The sequence below is a fragment of the Manis pentadactyla genome, chromosome 2 (assembly GCF_030020395.1).
Source record: "Manis pentadactyla isolate mManPen7 chromosome 2, mManPen7.hap1, whole genome shotgun sequence".
NCBI lineage: Eukaryota > Metazoa > Chordata > Mammalia > Pholidota > Manidae > Manis > Manis pentadactyla.
Window position 1 is genome coordinate 215,278,861 of NC_080020.1, and position 16,247 is coordinate 215,295,107.

Here is a 16,247-nt window from a genome sequence, read left to right on the forward strand (position 1 = left end):
GTCTGGAGCGTCCTGGGCTGCGGGGGCTGCCCCCCTTGCCTAGTTCCCTCTCCTTCCTCCACCCGTTTCTAAAGGGCCCTCTCTGTTTCTCCCAGAACTTCTCTGATGGCCTTCAGGCCTGGCCACAAGCACTGGAGGGAGGGCTGGGGAAGCACGTGTTCTGGCTCTGTGTGGAGCCAGAGCTGTTTTTATGGTTATTTCAGCTCTGCTGTAAATGCAGTCAGGTGTAGAGCAGCCAGCAGGAGACTCAGCAAACTGTAGGTGCTTCCCAAAGCCCACTCTGTCTCCTTTAGCCTCCCTCTTTTTAGTTCACCTGGATGCCCATCCCCACCTGAGGCCAGGTTCCCTTCATCTGCCAGAGCCACTGAAGAAACCACGTTGTTCTTTTTCTAGTTTCAGGTTCCCCTAAGCCTCTGCCATGTGGCTCCACTCTGAACCCTTGAATGGTTCCCATTGCTTTCAGGATGAAGACCTGGACTCCTACCTCTCCATCCTGCCTTCAAGGTCCACTTGTTTCATCCCTCTGGGCTTTTGGAGCCTTCTTTCAGTCCCCAAACCCGCTGTGGTCCTTCTGTCTCAGCCCCCAAGTGAATCCTACCTGTGCCCTGACTCACCCCTGTCTGTACCTGGAGCAATCCACTGATGGTCCCCTCCCCAGGGACATCGTCCTTGACCCCAGGTTAGGGCCCTCATGCTCTGATCCTCTGGCTCCCCTCTCCTCCCCAGTGACTATCATAACATTATCATAACAAAAAGACCAGTTACATCTCAGGCACTGGACATCAGTCTCCCCCACTAGACCACAAGTCCCAGGAGGGCAGGGACAGGTAGGTGTGTCTGTTTGGTTCAATACTGTCTCCCCAGCACCTGCTCAATGTCTAGTGCTTGATAGGTACTTGAGTAAATGAATGAGTGGCATCTAAAATTGTTCTCTCTAAATGCACCCGAAACTGGGCACAGCACCTCCCATGCAGTCAGGGCATAGAATTCCTTAAAATAGCCTCACTCTTCTCTGGATAGATAGCTGATCTTCTCCAAAGCTTCCCCCTTTTCCTTCTTGACTCCACAGATTCCCAAACCTCAAATTCTTTTTGAACTTGTCTCTGACCTGCCAACATCATCAGCCTGATCAAGCAACAGAATTCCTATCCACATTTCAGTTCCTTCCATCTTCTCTGATAAGCCCAATCATCTCTGCACCTTGATTATGGTCTGTTCTTGAGGCTGCAGACAGCTGCAGTTATTCTGCGCACTGGGAGGAGGGTAGTTCTAGACTAGCCCTGGCCCGGTGAGGACCAGGAGAGAGGTGCTGACTGTCCTCAATGGCCTTGGGTAGAGGTGGGTCATTTCAGGGGTCTAGTTCTGGCTGGAGCAGAAGTTATGGGAATCCCTAGTTGTCATTTTAGTCAATCCTCTTCAGGATATGCTCATAGAACAACAGTTCCTTGAGATGTTCTGCGAAAGAAAGAATCTTCCCAAATACATTTGGGAAGCTCTGAACATCACTTATAGTTAGCTCTTGTTTGCAAGCATCAGAAGCCAACTCTGCTAACATAAGCTTAAAAGAGATTCATCCCAAGGATCTTGGTCAGAAAACCAAGGTCAGAGACAAAGCAACCAGGAACAATGTCCAGAGTCATGCTGTAGGATCAGCCCCTAGAAGACCCCACTGCTGCCACTGCTGGGCACAGACACTTTAGCTTATGCCACCAGCTCCACCAACACTGAACCTCTAGAACCATCCACCTCTAGAACCATCATCAGTGTGGCCTATGGAAACAGACTTTAGCTGCTGCCCCCTTCCTCACCAGAGAGGGTTCTGCATAGTCCCTGCTGCTTTGCATCACACATTTTGGGTTCAAAGCCTGGGGAAATGCATCTTGTTGGTAGACTGAGGTCATGTGCCTGTACCCTTAGCTCCAGAGAGGCTAGGACAATGTCAACTGGCCACCTTCAGCTTCTTTACTGGGAGGCAGTCATGACTTCTCAATATTGGGGAAATCCTCACACATAGGAAGGGAGAAAAGATACTGTGTGGCCTTAAAGAGTGACAACTCTTCCTTGCGCTGTGGACCCTAGAAACTTCCCTTGGGAGTTTGCAGTGCTCCAGGGCAGCTCCAGTTTCTCACTCTCAGCATGTTGACTTTGGGGGGGGCTGTTCTGGGCACTGCAGGTGTTTAGCAGCATCCAGGCCTCTACCCACTAGATGTCAGGAGCACTCCTCCAGTTATGACAACTAAAAATGGCTAACTATGTTACTAAATGTCCCCTGGGGGATGAATGTGCCCCCAGCTGAAAACCACTGTTCTAGGTCTGCAGTTCATTTGTAGTAGATTTGAGGAGCCAGGATTAATTTAACCTGGTATCCCAAACTTATTTGACCATGGAAAAAATTTTGTTTTTCTCTAACACCTTTTGACTTTATTTTACAGAAATTGGGAAATGCTGGGCCAGCACCTGGAGACCTCCATCTAGGAGTTTCATGAAGGTCAGAAGTGGCACAGGCCAAATGGCCAAATGGCCAACCACCTCCACCTCCCTGAGGAAGGCTGAGGGCAACCTGAGCTCCAGCTTTGTGAAGACCCATGCTCTGGGAGGTAGTTTTGACTCTGAGAAACATTCTCAGGGCTCAGTGGTGGCGCCTGCAGAGTCTCATTCAGCTTGCAGGGTCAGCCTTTTCCCCTTGGCTGTGACCCTGCCCTGCAGGCACAGGTATTGCACTGATCACCAGTGACACTGCCTTGGAGACAAACCTCTTGTCTGTAGCTGCCTTTTGCAGCCCCTGCACGGGTTGGCAAGGACATGGTCTCCAGCCCAGCTGGTCTCCAGTATGCAGGCCCAGCCTCCTAGCCTGTATTCCACACATGGTCACCAGGTCAAGGGCCTTATTACTGTGCAAAGAAGGCCCCTGGACACAGGGTCAAGTCTGCCTCAACCCAGGAAACATCCCCGCCACTGCAGTGCAGGATGAGGCTCACAGGTCCCTGAGGATGGGGCCACCACCTACGGGCCTTGCCTGTGAGAATGAGCTATTACTGGAGCTCCTCCTAGGCCAGGAGAAGGAGTGTGGAGAAGCGTGTGTCCTGGCAACTCAGCTCTCCATTCTGGCGACTTCTCCTGTAGTCTGGCTGTTTCCCCATACGGGTGGCTCAGCTCCCACTTGCAACTGCATCTCTGGGACTCCCTCACGTGGCTTATGGGGCCTCTCAGTGGCCTTCGCTCTTAACCTTGGGAAACCAGTACAGTGTAAATGTAACTGTCAGGGTTAGACAAACATGTGTTTGATCTTGGTTGCCCCTCTAGCCATGAACTTGGGCATGTCACCCTTCTCTGCAAACCTCAGCTTTACTGCCTGCGTAGATTTTTAAACAGCACTTTTCCTGCTCCTACATTTTAGAATTCTGTCTTTTAGGTACTAAGGTGGCCCCTGGGTGGCGGAAGGTGGTACTCCTTGAAGCCTTCCTCAGAACTTAGCGACTGATGCTATGGACCCCAGGGTGCAACTTCATGGGGCAGGGTAGATAAACTGGAATTTTAAAAAAAGAGGCGTAAAAATGCCTTGGATCCCAACCAGCCAGAGGATGCGCGAATGGAAAATTCCTGCTGTGTGTCAGAGGCCCACCTGGCCTGGGTGACAGCCGGCTGAGCCAGACATGCAGGCCCCATGGCATGTTTAGACAGCACTTCCCTGCCCTGGCCACGGTTTACCCTGGCCCTTACCAACACCCATCCTAGGAAAATGAGGAGGCTGTGGGGTCCTTGCCTGGGCTCAGGAAAGGTTCCTGTGTCCGCGTATCTGAGCAGGGGCTCAGGAGTGGTAGAATGAACTGCAGTAGGAAGACTGATGCCCAGGGGTGGCCCCAGACAGTGTCCTCCTGGAAACTGTCTGTGACCCTGAAGTAGCCACTGCCCCTCTCTGGGCCTCAGGGTCCTATCTGTGTAATGCACAGGGTAGACAGGGGGTCTAGCATCCTCACCAGTCTAAATTCCACCGGCGGGCCTACATTTTTTCAGGGATGCCTTAAGAGGAGCCAAGCCCTCCTCCATGGGCAGGGCCTGGGGGCAACACTTGGAAACTGCCCTCAGAGACCCAGCTCACTGTCTGAGGAAGTTGGCTCTGATGTGGGCTGGGAGGCTCCTTGGGCCTCACCATGGCCACGGTGGAGTGGCCCTCAGGCTTTGCACAGAACCCATACCTACAGCTTCAGCCCTCCAGGGGTCCAGAGCCAGGCTGGGGCAGCCTGGCTGGAAGTGCAGGTAGTTGGAGCACTCATGAGGGTCGAACACATTAGTCAAGGTTGGTCTGTAGGTTTCTGACTCTTGGTAGTTTGATTGGCAAGTTGGCCCTATGGGTGGGATCAGTTCTGAGACCCTAACAAGGTCTAACCTGGAATAATGGTCAATTCATCAGGGTGACGCCACCTGGCAGGTCCCTTGGCCAGTGTGACCTGGCCTACTGGACTCTCCCCACACCCCCCACGATTAGTAGCCTGTGCTCGGCTAAGTTTCCCATGGAGAGAATCTCACTCAAGTGTCTTTCACCTTGTCCCTTGATGCCAAACAGATGTGACAAATCTCCCCAAGTCCACCGTTGCTTCGGAACTCTGCTGGTCCCGAGCCAGTTTCTGCCTAGACCACCCCTCAGGGAAATACTTGGAGGAAAGCCCTGGAATGACACTGCCCATGAGCCAGGACAAGCACAGCCCTGGCCCACATGATCCACTCTGGCTGCTTGCTTCTACCAGCCCATTGGAGAGGTGTTTCCAGGCCTGGTCCTGGCCTACCTTTCCTTCCAGTCTCTGTGCCCGGCCATAGCTCTTTCTTTGAGCAAACCCAGTCACTGGGAAAGAACGGTCCCCTTTAGTCAGCCCGTCAGCGCCAGGTCACACCAGCCCTCTGGAAAGCCCGAGCGGCCGCTGCCGCCAGTGAGGCAGTTCCAGGGAAGCTGCCCCTCCTGAGGGCAGTTCCACACCCCGTCTACTCAGGAAATCCTTTCTGCTATTTCTTTTTGTCTTAGTTTCCAGCCTGTGCTTTCCCCCTTCTGCTTCCCTAAGTGTTCCCCAGGGATTCAGGTGACCCAGAAATTTCTTTATTGTGTCTTCTGAGGCCACAGTAAACATCACTGGTGTGTATCTCTGAAGCCCGAGGGTGCTCCAGGCTGGAAATAGGTGGAGTATGTGCATGTGTGTGCGCTGGCAGTGGAGTGGAGGGGATGCGGTTGGTCACATGGTTTAGGATAGGCTTGGTCCCCAGAGAACTCAATGACTCCCTCTTACAAAGGTCTCAGACCTTCCTCCTCCCTTCCTCAAAGCCAGTGCAGGTTTTGAGCAGGCGGCTGGACTACCTCCTGGTCATGCCACAGAGCAGGGCTTGCTTTCCAGGAGCCCTTAGCCCTGCTGTAGGGCCCTTTCCACCCCATGCTGCTTGAGCATCAAGAGATGGAGCTTTGAGCCCAAGTACCCTTACTGGGGTGGGTGGGGAAGGGTGCTGGAAGGTACCTCAATCCTGGGGACGGGCCTGAGCTAGATGGGGTGAGGGATGATGCTTGAAAATGATCTTCAGGGGATTCCCTCATTTTTCAGAGCATTCCTTTGGTCCCACAGCTCAGGATGGTTCCTGATTTATGGGGTGCAGGATTCCAGCAGCTCTGGGGAGCATTCTGGTTTCTGCTGGGCTTGAGCTCCTGAGGAGAGGTGGAGGGAGGAGCTTGTGCTGAATGTTAGGAGTCAGGAGGTGGAGGGGCAGAGTCTACTGTAGGACTCCGGCAGGCACCAGAGGATGCTCCCCACTTGCCTTTGGCTACAGACCCTCGGGCCAAAGGAGGCAGGATAGGGGCCCTGAGGCCTGCCAGGAGCAGTGTGCTCTCAGCAGACGGGCTCCCTGGGCGAGCAGCGGGTCTTGTCTCACATGGGGCTGGTTGTTTTTGCTAAGAGACTGAACTTTTCTGCTGAAAAGCAGAGCCAGCCATTTTCATCGAAGCCACGGAGAAACTATGTGTGCTGAGACTCGCTGCCAATTAACGTATGAGGAGACCAAGGCCTTAGGTTCGGAGAAGTTAAGTGGTGCAATCCAGGTCTCACAGCTGGAAATGGTGGAGTCAGGTTCCAAGCCTATTTCTGATTTGCAGAGCACAGACAGCCCCTCCGCCTCAGCTGGGAGCACTTGTATGGCACAGAGGGAGGAGTATCAAGCTTTTAGGCAATCGCTCCAGGGTTTTATCCTGCCCCCTGCTAGTACTGACCGAATTTGGGCAAGTTTCTGAATCTTGGTTTTCTCTTAGATAAAGTGGATACAGCCAGTGCTGCACAGAGCTGTCTCATCCTGGCTCCTGAAAGCCAGTTGCACACATCTCTCTGCAGTTCCACATTCAGTAACAGGAGTTTGGTCAGCATGCTGTGGGCCATGGTCAAAGTATTTACATCACAGAAATGAACAAATCCCACAAGCCTTTCCTTTTTTCCATTCAATAAACATTCACAGATTTCTAGTCTTCTGTCAGGCCCCTACTTGGTGCTAGGGAAGCAAAGATGAGTAAGGTAAAGTCTTATCCTAAAGGATTTCACAGACAAGAAAGAGGAAATAAAGAGGAGAAAGAGCCACCCTGGATCTGTCCAGGGGCCAGAGAGGTGCACAGGGCCCTGTGGTGATCAACTGGAAGTTGGGGTCGGGAGTAGGAACAATATTTCTTTGCAAAAACAGCAGCTTCAGTGGCACCAAGGAGATGTGAAATAGTCTAGAATGTTCTGGAAATTGCAAACGTGGGCTTGGATTTCTTAAAAGCCTAAGCTTTGGTTTAGAGTCACACAGAGTTTGGAACCCTGGCTGTGCCATGCCCTGTGCCAGCCTAGGCAAGTTATTAAACTTCTTTGAAACTCTTTCCTCATTTGTAAAAAAATGGGATGATAGTTTTTACCTCACAGAGTCCTTGTGAGAATTAATTGAGATCATTTACTCAGCAAAATATCTTGGGTTACCCATTCCAGGCATGAGAAGGCACAAGTGAGTAAGGCAGATCGGGTCCCCTGCCCTTGTGGAGCTTATATTCTAGTAGAAGGGGACAGACAATGAACAAATCAAAACACAGCATGATTGAAAATAATGGCAGGTGTTTGGGGTGGGTTCCCCAGGAGCAGCCCCTGGGATGAGAGTCTGGTAAGGAGGTGCTCCCAGGGGGAGCCATAGGGGAAGGAGAAGCAGTTAGGAAAGGGAGGAGGCCAAGCTAGGACCAGAAGGAGTCCCACAGAGGGCAGGCTCAGCCTGATCGCACAAGGGCTCTGAGTGTCACTTACTGAGGGGTCCCAGCCTGAGACAAGGCAAAGATTCCATGAGTCAGTGTGTGCCTAGCAGAGCACTCGGCATACATGTTGGCTGTCATACGAATGTCCCTCCAGCTGGTCAGTCACCGGCTCTGCCCCACTTGCCTCACCCCTTGCCACTGTGTGATTCAGTGATCCAGAAGTTTCTTTGAACGCTCTGCATCTTCTCATGGCAGGAACCTCTGCCATGCCATTCCTTCCTGGAATACCACTGTTCTCCCTGGAAAATTCTTAGTCATTCTTCAAGTCTCAGCTCAAATGCTTCCTCTATGTCTGTGAGGCCTCTTACAGGCCATCCTGGGGACTTTTTTCTGCATAGCCTCTGGACTGGCATGGACTACCATTAATGTGACAACATTGCCTGCTCACACGCCTGTGTGGATGCTAGCCCAGGGTTCCCCTCATGACCCGGGCAGGTGTTCTTTCAGCTATGGGCTTCCAGATGTTGGGCACACAGTGGACCCTCAGGAAACGCTTATTGAAGGAATCAGTGGTCCTGCCACTTAGTAGCCTTGTGCCTTCTGCTGAGTCAAATGATCTCTCCGAGCCTCAGTTTCCCCATCAGTAATTACAGCTGCACCTAAATCTTAGTACTTTTGGAAATTAAATGAGATAATGAATTTAAACTCTGCAGTGCTATCCAGATGTTTTAATATAAAAAGGTAGAAGAGAAAAGATATAGTTTGGAGGTCAAGAGTGGCTGCAGGGACTCCAATTGACTCCAGAGGAGCTCGGCTCAGTGCAGACCTGTGCCAAGCATTCCAGAAAGCTCTGAGCAGGTGCTGGGGCAGCTTCCTGCCTTCTCTGGTACTTCCTCTGCCACCAGCTAGGGCTTGAGCTCTGGCCCTGGGAAGGGGAGACAAGGCCCGTGGACCCACATTCCCCAGTTGCAATTAATCAGCAATAACAGTACACACTCAAGCCAGTGGTATGGAGAAGAACTGAAGCTCTTCCTCCAGGGGGAGGCCTGATGAGGGAACCTTGCCAAAGGGCATCTTTGCCCAGACAATGGACACAGGGCTAATCCGTGGCCATTGTTGCAGGTGAATCTTGCATGGGGATGCCTCAGCCCTATAAACCTTGTTCCAGCCTACATCAGTCTCTTCCAAGGCTGGTTCTCCCTTTTCCTGAGGCTCCAGCAAGTCTGTCCTTCCTTCCCAGTCCCACTTTGTTTTACCATATCATCTGCCAAGCTTTCCCTGTCACCCTGGTCTCCCAGGAACCAGAAACTGAATCTTTTCTTCCATTCTCCCCTGGCTCCACATTCTCTGGAAGCTTTAGGATTGTTTCCTCTGCTCCAGTCCCATCTTGATGACACCCAGAATTTGGGGGCCTTTTTTAGTTATATCAAAGAAATAACCTTCTCATGGAAGAGGTCATGACTCCAGGATCCTTCCTCAGTCACAGTATGTAGCCTAAGGTTCTTCCTATTCCTTGTAAGATGGTTATTTATTCTTTAATATACATCCTTCACTGTATGTTACCAGGTGACCTGGCTTGAACTCCCACCATTTTGTAACACTTCTCATGTTTTCTTCAAAATATCAATAATCTACTCTTTGCCAAGTTCATTACCCTGGTACAGCCCTGTACCTTCAAGCTTCAGGCCTACTCCCAAGCCAATTAGCCAGTCCCTGATACAAATGGGTACTAGTGAAGATCCAATATTGTAGAGACATAAGTTAATCTGCAAATTCAGCAAAGTCCCCATAAAAACCTAATAAGAGTTTTAAAAATGGAACTTTACAAGCTAATTCTAAAAGTCATCTAAAAGAAAAAATACAAAAGAATAGCCAGGCATATTTTAACACAGTAAGAATGAGGAGGAAATAGTTCTTCCACGTGTAAACATTTACTATAAAGTGGTCAATACAGAATGATATTGGTGTAAGAACTGGTGATACAAACAATGGAACAGAGTAAAGAAACAGATCTATGGAAATCAAGTGTATGCTAACAGGGCATTTTAAATCACTAGGAAAGGATTGATTATTCAAGAGCAGTTTTTGTATATTATCCACTTGGGAAAAAATTTAGATTTATATTGGTGATGATTTTACTTCCTGAAGAGGGAATTCATTCTAGCTATTTTAATCAAAAGGGAATTTATGGAAGCTATGTATAGCTGCCAGAATTATAGGGAGTGTTGGAGAAAAAGATTTCAGGTTGAACTTACCAGAACTTCCTAAGCCACAGTGAGCTGATCCATGGAAGGAGGTGATGTTTCTGTCACAATCTGGGAGCTGCCATATAGTAGGAAGCTTTTGCCATGGGTGCTGTTCCAAAACCATACCACTTCTGCCAGGGTCTGTGCTAGTAAAATGGAAACTGTGCTGCCCTTTTCTCCATGTAGCCCAAAGCTTCGTGTGAATTGTATCTGCTTAGGTCTTCTAGGAGGCAGATTCCAAGATGAAATTAGAAGGGCAGGAGATTTGTTGGGATAATGCTTGTGAAAGATAAAGGGAAGAGGGAACAGGAGTAGCAAGGAAAGCCCTCAGACTGTAGGTCTGACCCCTGTGAAATAAAAAGGGAGAAAGAAAGATTGGGTAGAAAAAACTTCAGACTGATGCAGCTTTGAGTAAGTCTAGGCCCTCATAAAGACTGACCATAGATGAGTTCCTTTAAGAGTCTCTCTATGACCTAGTTCCCTCTCCATGCTCAGTCATTGTCTTGGAGCTGTGGCAGGGCCTAAAGGTGCCTAACTAGGTATATATATACCTTATATCTGAAGTCTTGGCTTCAAGGGAGTCTCTGCAATACAGGAAAACACACCAGAAAGGCACTGACATGAATTTTGATCCAGCCGATCTACTGTGTTTTTGTACCACAGGCCCCTACCTCACACCACACACAAAATAAATTTCAGAGATAAAGAGGTGCAGGTAAAAAACAAACCTATACAATTATTATAAGAAAATATAGGGACATATTTCTATAACCCTGCAATAGGGAAGCTTTTTGTTGTTGTTGTTTTAACAATCTTAAGAATCTTTCAGGGGAATAAAGCCTGGGATGAGCCAGGGATACTGCATAATCTGTCAGGAACAGACTATTGACATGTATTTTACTGTTGACTGCCTGACTGAAATTTTCTAGAGCACTATAGAAAATGTTATTCTTTTGTTATTTTAAATTTGCTTTTCAAGCAAAAACACAAAATTTAGAAAATATAGGGACATATTTTAAATCAGTTTTAATTTATTTTCATGTTTTAAAATGTAATTAAACTCTAACATTACTTAATGATGAAAAACTAGATGATTTTCCTCTAAGATTCAGAACAAAACAATGATGCCCCCTCCTCCAGGCCTGTTCAACATGTGATGAAAGACCTAACTAATGCGATAGGACTAGAAAAGGAAATGGGAGATTTACACACTGCAAGAAAGAAAGAAAATTGTCTTTGTTTGCAGATAACATAATTGTCTATGTTGAAGAATCAACAAAAAGTTCCTGGAACTAATAAGTGATTATAGCAAAGTTGCAGGACACAAGTTAATATAAAAAAGTCAGTTGCTTCCCCATATGCCAACAATGAATAATTAGAATTTGACATCAAAAACACAATACCATTTAATTAGTACGAAAGAAGAAAGAAAGAATGAAAGAAAGAAAGAAAGAAAGAAGAAAGCAAGAAAGCAAGAAAGAAAGAAAGAAAGAAAGGAAGGAAGGAAGGAAAGAGGGAGGGAGGAAGGGAGGGAGGGAGGGAAGAAGGAAGGAAAGGCTTCTGTACAAATCTAACAAAATATGTACAGGATATGTATGAAGAAAACTATAAAACTCTGATGAAAGAAATCAAAAAAGATATAAATAAATGGAGAAACACATGTTCTAGATAGGAAGACTCAGTGTTAAGATATCAGTTCTTCCCAACTTGATATGTAGATTTAACGAGATCCCAATAAAAAACCTAGCAAGTTATTTTGTATATATTGGCAAACTGGTTCTAAAGTTTATATGGAAAGGTGAAAGACCCAGAATAGTCACCACAATTTGAAAAAGAACAATATGGAGAACTGATACTACATGATTTCAAGACTTACTGACAATGATCAAGACATTATGATATTGGTTAAAGAATAAGTAGATCAGAGGAACAGAATAAAGAGCCTACAAATATGCCCATACAAATGTAGTCAAATAGTCTTCAACAAAGGAGTGAAAGCACTGCAATGGAGAAAGGATAGTGTTTTCAACAAATGGTGCTGGAATAACTGTACATACACATGCAAAAACAATGAATCTAGACACAGATCTTTCTTACACTCTTCAACCTAATTAACTTTAAAATGGTCATAACCTTAAATACAAAATACAAAACTATAAAATTTCTAAAGAATAACAAAGAAGAAAATCTAGGCAACCTTGGGTTTGGCAATGATTTTTTTTTCTTTTTTTGGTATCATTAATGTACAATCACATGAGCAACATTGTGGTTACTAGATTCCCCCCATTCTGAAGTCCCCACCACATACCCCATTACAGCCACTCTCCATCAGTGTAGTAAGATGCTATAGAGTCACTACTTGTCTTCTCTGTGCTATACTGCCTTCCCCGTTGGGCAGTGATTTTTTAGGTACAATAAAAGTCTATGAAAGAAAAAAAAGCTAAGTCGGACTTCATTAAAATTAAAAACTTCTGCTCTGTGAAGGGCACTGAATGAAAAGACAAGACACAGGCTGGGAGAAAATCTATGCTAAAGACATATCTCAAATGACTTGTATCCAAAATCTACAACAAGTTCTTAAAACTCAACAACTAAAAAAACAAACCCAACTTAAAAATGGGTAAATAATTTGAGCAGACACCTCAAGAAAGATGATATACAGATGGCAAATAAACATATGAAAGGATGTTCAACATTATATGTAATTCGGGAACTGCTAATTGAAACAATGACATACCATTGTACAACTTTTGGAATGGCTAAAATCCAAAACAATGATAACAACAAATGCTGGCTAGGCTGTGGAGAGATAGGAATTTTCATTCATTGGTGTTGGGAATGCAAATGTGGTATGGCCATTTTGGAAGACAATTTGGTGGTTTCTTATAAAACTAAACACAGGCTTACCATACATAGGCTTACCATACAACCCAGTAATCATTTACACCCCTAGGTATTTATCCAAATGAGTTGAAAAATTTGTCTACATACAAACCTTGTACACAAACATTTATAGCAGTTTTGTTCACAATTGCCAATAATTGGAAGCGGCCATGATATCCTTCAATAGATGAATGGGTAAGCAACCTATGGTACATTCATACAATAGAATATTATTTAGCAATAGAAAGAAAGGAGCTTTTCAAGTCATGAAAAGACATGGAGGAACTTAAATGCATATTGCTAAGTGAAAAAAGCCAGTCTGAAAAGACTACATTCTATATATTTTCCACTATATGACATTCTGGAAAAGGCAAAACTACCGAGACAGTAAAAATATCAGCAGTTTCCAGGAGTCTTGGGGGAGAAAGGGATGGATGAAGAGAGAGCACAGGGCATTTCTAGGGTGGTGAAACTATTCTGAATAACACTGTAATGGTGGATACATTATGCATTTATCAAAACCCATAGACAGTATAACACAAAGTCAACTCTAATGTAAACTATGGACTTTAGTTAATAATAATGTATCAATGTTGTTTCATCAACTGTAACATATACCATGTTAATGCAAGATGTTAGTAATAGGGAGACTTGTGTGTGGGGGGGTAAACAAAGTGGGGAGGGAGGAGAGAGATATTGTGGTGGGGGAGAGGAGCTCTGTACCTTCTACTCAGTTTTTTTGTAAATCTATAACTGTTCTAAAAATAAAGTCCATTAAAACTTTTACAAGTAATTAATATACTTGGAGAAAAATTTGGCAGCAAATATAACAGACAATAGTAGATGGCCATATATTCTAGTTTTCTTGGGGCAGTTCTGGCTTATCCCTGATGTCCTCATATCCCATCTGGGTTAGTATTTGTCATTCTCAAAGTGTCTTGATTTAAATGACAAATTATATTGATACCCTAGATAAAAGGTTATTATTGATAATATATAAGAATTCCTAAAAAGCAATAAGAAAAAGAAAAACAATCCAAGAGAACAATGGGAAATACATATGAATAGGTGTATTAGTTTGCTAGGGCTTCCATAACAAAATACCACAAACTGGGTGTTTTAAATAATAAAAATTAATTTTTCCTCACAGTTATAGAGGCTAGAAGTCCAAGATCAAGTTATTGGGAGATTTGATTTCTTCTGGGACCTCTCTACTTGGCTTGCAGATGGATGTCTTCTCACTGTGTCCTCATGTGGTCTTTCTTCTGTACATGCACAAGTCTGTGTCTTAATCTCCTCTTTTTATAAGGACACAGTCACATTGGATTAGGGCCCAACACATGACTCATTTTACCTTAATTACTTCTTTAAAGGCCCTATCTCCTAATATAGTCACATCTGAGCTATTAGAGGTTAGGACTTCAACATATGAATTTTGGAACACAATTCAGTCTGTAAAAATAAACAATTAATGGAAGAAGTACAAATAGCCACTACATACATATATATATATATGTCAATATGTTTCATATTACCCAAAACCAGAGACATGCAAATTAAAAACAATAACTGAAAATCTCCTCCAGTAGAATGACAAAAATCATGTGAAAATGATTGATTCTATTTTGGGTTGGCAAGGATGTAGGGAACTGCTGTTAGTTGGTGGAACAAATAGTTACAGCTTTTGTGGAGAGCAGCTTGGCAGACCCATAAACATGAAATTTGTATATCCTTTAACCTAGAAGTCTCACTTCTGAGACTTGGTCCTACAGAAATACTCAGAGGCTCAAACAGGCATGCATGCAGATGTTAAGATGTTAATTGTAGCATTTTAAAATAATATTTAAAAATTAAAAAACATGTTCAAATTTCTATCAATAGGTAAATAAGTTATGGTACACCGATACTATGGAATACCATACTGGGGTTCCATATAAGTATGATAAAATGAATATCACACAATATCCAATCAATGAAGTAGACCTATAATAAAGTGGAATCTTAGATCATATTAAATAACCCAAAATAGAGAAGAAAGAACACATGAGACACATTGAACACAAGAGTAAAATGATAGATTTAAACTCAGTCATATCAACAAACACATTAAATATAAATGATCTAAACACCACAATTCAAAGGCAAAGATTATGAGATTGGATTTTTTTATAGCATGATCCAACTATATATTGCATACAGGAAACCTACTTTAAATTTAGTCATAATAGGTTAAAAGTGAAAAGCTGGATAAAGATATACCATGCTAACACTAATCAAAGGAAAGCTAGAAGGGTTATATGAATATCATACAAAGCAATTTCAGAGCAAAGAATATCTCCAAGGAGAAAGGTCATGTCATAGTGAAAGTGGTCAATTCATCATGAGGACATAGTAATCCTAAATGTATATGCGCCTAATAAGAAAGCTTCTAAATACATGAAGCAAAACCAACAGAACTGCAAAGAGAGACAAATTCAAAACTATAGTCACAGACTGCAAATTTTCTTGTCCTTATTTCATAATTGTCTACTCTCATTGTATGGCCTTTTCTTTATCTCTTTATACTCAGTCAATCAGATCATTTTCAGATCATTTTTTAGTCTCTAGTTCCTCTGGTATGACTTATCCCATTTGTTGATCAGTGAAATATCTATCTTGGCATTGGACTTCCCCATATGTTTTATAATTTTTGTCTATGAGCCCATCTTCAACAGGGGTTGGTTTTCACTGAATTCTGTAAATGCTCTGAGTCACTAAGTCCTCTTATGGGGTGATTTCACTATTGCCTCCTGCTCTTTTGGCAAGACCCTTGAAACTTTAATACTCTTTAGTAATATACATTGAGTGAATTTGTAGAATTCTGCCTCTGAGCATTGTTTTGTTTAGAGCACCACCATCTCCTAATTTGGAATCAGACTGCCCTATGCTTGAAATTGCTGTGTTCTTGCAAAGTGGTGTATGTTACTCTAGGATCAGTTGTTTGCACAAGATAAGGAGTTGGGATGGAGAAGAATGTGGGAGAGAAGTGCTCACTTCTTCAGCTTAGACTGGAGAAAATAATTGTTCAAATGACTCATAGTGGGCCTGGCACAGTCCAACCTGGACCTGGGAGTTTGTGTCTCACATGAGGCTCTATTTTACACTTGACCATCCCAACTTCCAGGAGATGTTCTGACCGGTATTTTGCTTTGATATCCCTCTTGTTAGTGATGCATGGGAGAGGCAAATTCTGGGGTAGGATAGGAAAGCTTGAAGGCAGATCTTAGATGTGAGAAGAGAAAGCTACTTCCAGGAGTAGGGGTGGAGGTGGGGGCTTCACTTACACTTATCTCCAAGGAAGGGGAATAGTTGGGGGAAGAGATTTGTCCCTGGTCCTATGGAGGCAGTAGACAGGTGAGGTGGGGACTGGGCTATAAAGGACTTTGAAGTTAGCTTGGGGCTGTGGGCTTTCAAAAGAGCCCCTGCTAAGAACAGTTACAGGATACTTTCTAGTATGTACTTCCCTTCTCCCCCTTAGATGTCAAGCAATATTGTTAACTTGTCTTTGGCTGTGGTGTAGAGAATTAGGAGAGACCTGGCCCATGCTTTGGGCAGAGAAGGACAGAGGCCTTGTTGGCTCTGAGTGCAGAGGTGCTGGAGGAGGGAGCTGGGCAAAGAGTAGTGAAAAGTGAAGTTGAGCAGGGAGCCAGGGCCAGAGTATGAAGGGCTTTGCAAGACATTAAAAGGAACTGGACTTTATCTTGTGCCCCTGGGGTGCCACTGAAGGATATTAGGCAAGATGGTGATGTGATCAAACTTGCAATATATAGAAAGGAAAAACCCCACAATAGCTCATAAAGTTGTAGACAGCTGCAGCAAACATCTGCTGTCTTTGTCTTTGT